Here is an 8,476-nt window from a genome sequence, read left to right as displayed (position 1 = left end):
GTGGCATCTATATCTAATATAAAAACATTTTTTGTGGTTCGTTGATTAGACACAAAATATAGACTAGGCTGTAAAATGTGGGGAAAATTATTATTTTCATGTAAATTTTACTATTTCCTCCAGTCCATATTTATTGACGCACACTTAGTGCAACATTAGTACAATCCGTAGAGAGGACAGTACGCATGAAATCCGTAGAGAGGTCATGCTTTCACTCTTCTACGCGAGGGATTGTCCATCAACGGTTCGAGGGACTTCATCAAAGATTTATACCAACTCTTCTTCCGCTACAACTCGAAGTTGGTAACATTATGATCTAAACTTATATGCATCTTCATTCTAATCCGGGATCTTGATCGTAGGGTGAATTCTTTTTGTTTTCTACTACTTTTCCCAACATAATTGTACGTATGTATAGTTTTATGATAGAAATATGTTGTTCAACGGCAGCGCTGCCCCGTGTCAAACTGAAATTTACATGTGCCGAAACAAACGACCGCGCAACAACATCTTCTAGATCACATAAAACCATACTAGTTTACAGGTACCTAGTTAACTTCTATGATCGATGCATGCATAATATAACGATGGGGTTTTACGTACGTGACCATACGCCAGCCGGTGACCTACTTCAACAAATTTATAGCATCTCGGGCAGCCTGGCAAGGGGCACAGGTACCCGATGTTGTGGCTGCTCTTCATGGAAGCGTCACCTTCAATCACCACCTGAAATCTAGAGTACTCGTCTGGCAGGGGTACGTTGAAATCGACCTCGGGCATCATGTGCTCCGGCAACATGTCCCAACGCATTTCGGACATAGCGGCTGTGGCTGCGCTAGCTTGCGGCACATATCTTATGCAACGTCCATGGCTAGTGCGGGCCCCGTTAGCACTAATAGACATGCTTGGGGAACCGGAGAGAAAGAATCCAAATGTTGTGAACCATGAAGCGAACAATAGACATGACAACAACACGCGTTTTTGGGCATGTGGGTGCTTGTGCTGAAGTTGACATATATATATATATATTATATATATATATATATGTATATATGTATATATATATATATATGTAGTAACACGGCCAGCATAACTATTTTTACTTGTGTCATAATCTTGTTGACTCGCTGACATACTAATCTATGGTGGTTGGTCATGGCAATCCAGATTTAAGTACATGTCCTAGGCAACATCGGCCGATGATGCCGAGGGAGGTGCGAGGTTTTATATCCCTTCGTCAAGCGTTGTTGAGGAAGAAATCAACTTAGTCATAAGTGTTTTATTCATATCTTTCTTGTGATGGTTTCATTGTTGTTACTTTGCTTAATAATAAATAGAAATGTATGTGTGCATCGTATTGATGCAAGGGCCGGGTTTCAACATTGTTTAAAAAAAATTAAGTTCATAAATGAGACAAGGTAAGATCCCACTTTGGTCACCGAAACTCAAAATTTAAATAATTGTCAAAACATAAGGTTTTCAACCACGTGGATCACCTTGTTCCCAGGTTCCCGTTTTTAATGTTGAAACTAATCAATTCGTCGTATTTCTCTTTTGTGTTTGTTGCTCTCACAGAAGTGCATAACATGCTACGGATAAAGATTTTTCTACTCCTTGTGCACCATCACTAACACCGACAGTTTTCCCTCATGGTCGATTGGTAGCAGGTTAGTTAGTACTGCAATTTACAACTTCGTCTATGGACCCTACTTTACGTCTGCTCTGGCTGGCCAACCAGCGCAAACCATCTATCTCCCACAAGGATTGATTTCACAAAAAGAAAAAGATTCCATGGCTCGCTCGATTCTGCAGAAAGGGTCAACATGACTACTTAACTGCCTACTATATTGACTAAGCTAGAGCTACTGACAAGTTAACCAAGCGAAAGCACACATGTACTCCTGTCAAAAGAGATTGGTATATATACACGGGGAAATCAATATTTATGATGAATACTCTCAAGTTACAAATGGTATGCCATAATTAGTATAGGTTGTACACATCCAAAATCCAGGTATGCAAGCGACAACAGGCTTAATTAGATTGCAGGACACATGTGCTTACGGGTAGTGGTCTGGTTGCCATCAGAGAACCATACCATCTACTCTATGATCGTGCATACAGCTAGTGGTCTGGTTGGGTGGGTACGTAGCTACTCTAGCAAGCTGCAACTTTGAGTAATATGAAAGTAGAACAACCATATAAATAGATCACGGTGCTTTCTTTAATTAGTTTGAAGTACGATTCCAGCAGGCTGTGCTCGTGTCGTGGTTGATGAGGTGGTGGACCAATATTTGGGGATAGAGCTTGACATTCCTGGAGGTGACGAGGAGCACACACTCGGAGATGCCAAACATCGTATCATCCTATGGAGAAAGGATTGCATCATCTTTCGAAGGCCACCGACACCGCGTCACCCGACTCCTCGTCGAAGTCCGCCACCGAGTCAGCAGACTCCCGCTCCTCCAAGTCCACCAACGCGTGAGGCCACTCCTCCTCCTCCAAGTCCGGCAAAGTGTCAGGCCACTCCTCCTCCAAGTTCGACACAGCGTCAGACGTCCACTCCTCCTCCAAGTCCCGCACAACCTCAGGCCACTGCAAGTCCGGCACAGCTTCAGGCCACTCCTCCTCGTCCAACTCAGCCCCGTCAGCCGTCTTCGCCGCCTCAGCAATCGCAGAAGAGACACCCCGCAGCTATGGTGCGTAGCGGTACGAGTCGAGGTCATAGTACAGGAAGTACAGGCGGAGGCAAGCGATATAAATATGGTCCAAACCTCACTACTCCTCTTCCTGATAGGGCTTACGACAGGACCGAGGAGCAAACCAATGCCATAGTGCGGGCAGAAGTTGATGCCCATTTTGGACCGAAATCGCCACCGCCGCCAAGGGAGAAAGTGCCTGTAGAAGTAGTTGACCACTTCATTCGTATGGCTCAACCACCAGCTCCTAAGCCTGTTGACACAGACTATGAGCGCCACATTAGGAAGTTACCTCGACAACGTCTACAGAAGGAGGCGAGCTCGAGCTCGAGCAAACAACAAGCAGCTGTCAAAAAATGCGGGAAAACCGTTGACCAGCTGGGAGAACAGGCGGCGCAATCGATCCCCCCGCTTGTTGTGCCGCCAACAACACGTGACAGTACGCGCACCCAATATTATTGTGGCCAAATAGTTTACGTTCCCGAGGTGGGCGATGTGGTAATAACTCAGGAGCATATAATGCAGGCTGAAACTCTCAAAATCACTGTTGGACAAATCCTCGAGATCGAGGACATGCCTGTGCTTACAGAGGAGGAACTAAAACAGAAATATGCCTGGGGCCAACCTTTGGTCAAGCCAGAAAAGGTCAAGAAGCTCCCAACGAGAATGTATGAATTACATCAATGGTACATGGACATTACCAAGAGATCCGATCGAGAGTCCCTCATGGTGCAAGTCAAGAAGGATCATTACTACCATGAGAAACCTGTGACTGTTGAGTATTTGGAACTGTTTCAGTTATACACTCAAGACGCACTCGACAAATCTATCGTCAGTTGCTACTGTCTGTAAGTGATTTCTTTCTATAATTTAAGTCTCAAGCTAGCTGTAGTGATCCTTTTGATCAATCATTACCTGTAATTATCCTCACTATATTCTTTTCTGTGGTATTATGCAGGATGAAGATGTATGAAATGAGAAAAGGTGGACGCTATGGCATTGGGTTCATTGACCCAAACACCGTTAATGAATAAACATGGACAATAAACAAGCATCATGAAAAGCAGGTAGAGGACAGCATGATAGAGTTCTTGAAGCGCCTCAAATACAATGAAGATATACTACTTCCTTACAACTTCCAGTGAGTCACACTTTCTTGTACTACAAATTCTCTGTTTTTGTCTACTAGCTAGCTACATGTTTTTCCTTACATATGCCCGCTTAATTAAGACATGCAAACGTGTGTGCATGCAGATTTCACTGGATCTTGTGTATCATTAAAGTTGACGCCGAAACAGTTCAAATACTGGACTCACTACTCAAAGCAAATAGTGACTATAACATCTTATTTGGGATAGTCAACAGGTAATTTCAATCATTATTAACTATATATCTCGGCCTATTTAGTTCGTCATTTCATGATATGAACTATTTAATAACCCCTTTATTCATTTTCTTTGTCGGCGGGTAGGGCTTGGGCAAGGTTCATCAGCGTCACGAAAGGCGAATGGAAACGACAGCTGAAATGGTTTCGACCCAAGGTAAGTAATTAAGTAGTACTAGCTAGCTAGCTAGCTGCCATCTTTTTAATTATCATGCTTGACTAATTATTATCTGATCAAATTAAATTCCATTCTCGTAATAAAGACCCTGAAGCAGGCGCAGGGGACTAATCTGTGTGCATTCTGCGTTTGCAAGAACATTCGCATGATGGCGTCCGAAAGGAGCAGATCTCAAAGATAGGAATGGGTACGCTTGTCAGAACACTATTCACGATTTTTACACCATTATCGATATCTAGTCACACAACTAATACACATGCATATTGATCTCCTTCTTAACAGTTCAAAGAGGTGCGGGACAAGCTCCTAGAAACGGAGCGCGTAGAAGCACTTCAAGAGGAAATAGCGGGATTTTTGCTCGACCAGGTCATAAATCCGAAGGGAGAATACTATTACCCGCTACCGCCCCCATCGACCAGGTCATGAACCACTTCCAATTGTCATCGTGCTCCGAAGGCACCAATTAGGCTAATGCCACTGGCTCCGAAGGCAACATGCATATGTAGGAGAAATTGTATATAGCTATACATGTGTGTATGTGTGAATTAATATGGTGGTTTGTGAGACATTGATGATATATATATGATTGGTTCTACTAGAAATTCTCTCTCTCTCTCTCTCTCTCTCTATATATATATATATATATATATATATGCATAACGTGTATAATGTGTAGTATCGTAAAATACCAGCAAACGAAAAAGAATTAAAATGAAAAACACAAAATTAAATGAAAAAGAAATCATAAAACCAAAAACCCCCCAAACATTTTAGTACCGGTTGGTGTTACCAACCGGTACTAAAGGGCTCCCGGCCCCCGGAGCTGTCTCGTGCCACGTGGTTGCCCTTTAGCACCGGTTCGTGCTGAACCGGTACTAAAGGGGAGGGGGTGGCTTTAGTGACCACACTTTAGTGCCGGTTATGGAACCGGCACTAAAGGGCCTTACGAACCGGTGTTTGCCCGGTTCTGCACTAGTGTCTCCAGCTTGACTCGTCCCAAAAATAAACATCATTTTACAGCAATAATAAATCAATCCAGCCTAGGTTGGGATAGATCAAAATTATTCTGTTGCAGCGATAGTGAGATCATGAGATGCTCTGAAATGCTTTTTTTCAGTTGTACTGTTTAAATCGGGCTATGGAGAGGCCCGGCAATTCCTCGATTCGGTTGCATAACCTCGATGTATTAAATGAGTGAAATGTCCTTTGTCGAAAAAAGTAGAAGCTCCGGCGTAGTGGATAAATAGATCTCATTGGCCTTACTGAGGTATAGCGGCAGCGTTAGTTCTTTCATATCGCAGTTCAAATTTAGTCGAATTCAATTGAGAAGATGCAAAGATAAAAAAATTCTGCAAAAATATGGTGGATAGGATGAATTTATGGTGGAGAAAGGACGGAAGCAAATAACGGCATCATTTAGCACGGCAAGGACGTGCACAATGGAATGTAACGGATGGAACCTCCAGTCACTGCCGAAACACACGCGCACGGGCTGGCTTGTTCATACCTGAACACATGGTGAAACACTCATACCTGAACTCCAGAAATTATACACACAAGTGATAATACATTAAGTTCCACAGATAGAAAGCTGCAACCTAAATCAAGCTACGAAGGAACATATCAGCTGCAGATCCTCCTAACCAGAGGATTTCACATATGCACTCTGGCAAACATCTCGCAGTAACCCGTCATGTGTTTTGAGCCCCTGGGGTCGAGGTACTAGGGGACCTCAACTCGCACGCACTCATCGCTGAGTCTGACCCAAGTGCGCTCCTCATTGAGAAGCACGTGACCGCCCACTCGAGCTTCCTCCGAGCCAAGTGAGCCTTCATGGCTACGTGCCACTGCATCCAACTAAATACTACAATCGGTATCAATCGGCACCCGACTAGCTTTAGCATTTTTGCACATCGCCATGAGGAGAGCAGGTGTGTCATCTTCGATTAGTCGATTATCCGACAAAAAAGGATCATTAGACGGCATGCCCGACCCGACTGAATGCTTCACAAGCACTGTTTTAAATAGCCCGCTATTGCTCCGCTATAGCACGCTATAGCGTTTACAAAAGGTCTTGCGCTAAGAGATTTTGGTCCAAAAAAATAAACAAACATTTTAAATAGCGCGCTATAGCTCCGCTATAGCGCGCTATAGCATTTCGAAGAGGTCCGCCGCTAAGATGCTTAGCGCGCTATTTAAAACTATGTTCACAAGGTATGCCCGGTCTATCTGAGCTACTGCTGACTAAATGTTACTGTCGGTTTGACAAGCATGCCTAATATTTGTCTGCTAGCACATGGTCATGACATCTAAAGGTTCATCATGACTTCCGTTTTACATGTCTTCGACCAGATGCACCTCCTCCCTCATCTTCGTGCGGCAATCCACGTCTAGTGGCCTGGTTTCTTGCATTAGCAAGACACGTCGTCGTGCCTTGCATTGCCGCGGCTAGAATTGCTCCCAGCATTGTTGTTTCCTTGGTCATCATTGGAGGCACGCCCACACCATCAAATGTGATCCGGTTCACTGCAGAGGAGCTCCCCCAGTGCCAGAAGAACCGTCGTGTTTGCACTTCTTCAAGAGCATGTTCCACTGCTCTTATGTGAGCAGTTGTTGGCCGACATTGCTCTCACGAGCTTCGTCACCGCCCTACTCGGAGACTTCCCAGACAAGTTCCATGATAGACATGGTGGAGAGATCCACCAAGCTCTCGATGGACCAGTCTAGCTGCTTGTACTACTTGGGGATGACCCAGAGAAGCTTGAGGAGCACCTGCTTGTTGTAGATTTGGTTTTGGTGAGACCTAGCAAGCGCATGGTGAAGTTGTCGACATCATCACCGGTCTAGAACTTGATCTCCTGGTAGCAGAGATGAATGGCCTGCACCTTCCACTCATGCAAGCCGTCTACGCTGATGCGGAGTGTCTTGATGGTGTCCCATGCCTCCTACGTGGTCTTGTTACCTGCAAGAGTGGACCGCATCTCGGGCAGGACGGAGCGAAGAATCACCTCCATGACCACATGGTATTCGGCGAACTCGACATCACGTGTCTCCACAGCTTGCCACATGTGATGAGTAATATTGATGACGTTCAATGGGAATGACCAACTTGAGTAGTTAGTCTGTTTGAGTAGGGGAAAGAAGGAGCTGGACATACCCACGTTGCCCACAGAGCGCGGTGTGCCAAGATCACCTCCCTGCCTGCCCTGCAACATGAGCACGTATGACACACAAGTCTTGTCAGCCGAACTCTCCTGGGCATTATGGAGGCGCCACCACCGACACCATCCTTCCGCATCTACTAGTGCATAACCTAGTGATGTAATACTAATTAATTTCTATCTGCCTCGTCTCTGTGCGTAGATCGCCTGTCTTCCGAGCAGAGCTGTCCCTTGCCAGACCGAGTGAGAGGGAGAGGGGATGAAGCGGAGGACCGACACACACACGTGCGCCCAAGTGAGTGTTTGGTTGTGAGCCTGTCTCATTTCTTGCTTCTATTCAAAGCTACTTATAGACAGAGCTACAAGAAAATATCCTACCTACTCTCAACTGCTCGCAACTGCTCCTAGCTACTCCAACCTTCCCGGACTGGACACATGATAGTCATCTGCCAGAGCAGATGTACTACCTACATCTAAGTCAACTTGCATTTCATTGAACATCCTCAGTTGGCATGCCCATCCGAGTGAACTAGAACTCGAGAGAACATCCTCACTCGAAGTGCATCCCTTGAGTGAACTGTCACACATCATTAGTCGGTTTATACAACCAGAGAGAACATCACCCGAGTGAAACACTCCCCACAGCCGCTAACACACGGCGGGAGCGCCTACTTCGAGCAGCACCCATGGCTAGCTCACCACCCCGCCACGCTCGATGGCTGTAAGCTGTCGAGTAACTTGCACTATGGGACGGGAGAGCCAACCACGCCCGCAGCAGACCATCCCACCAAAGCCCTCCATGCCGCCGCCGATCCGAGGTGTCGTAGCGCCGCGGCCAGATGCAGCAGCTCAACCACTAGTCATCCACCGTCGCTCACCGCCGGGAGCGAGCCATCGCCGCGGAGGCTCGGATTTGGGGCGCACTTCCGCTAGCCCGGATACCCCGCGCCACCCTCGCGCGCGAGAAGTAGAGGCTCCTCCGCCACCGCCGTCAGCACCGGGGCTTAGCCCGTCGTCTTCTTCCAGTAGCGGCGGAGGAGAGGGAAGGGTTGGG

This window comes from Triticum aestivum, unplaced genomic scaffold (genome assembly GCF_018294505.1).
Source record: "Triticum aestivum cultivar Chinese Spring unplaced genomic scaffold, IWGSC CS RefSeq v2.1 scaffold3A_scf_1089, whole genome shotgun sequence".
NCBI lineage: Eukaryota > Viridiplantae > Streptophyta > Magnoliopsida > Poales > Poaceae > Triticum > Triticum aestivum.
Note: the sequence above shows the minus strand (reverse complement) of the source record.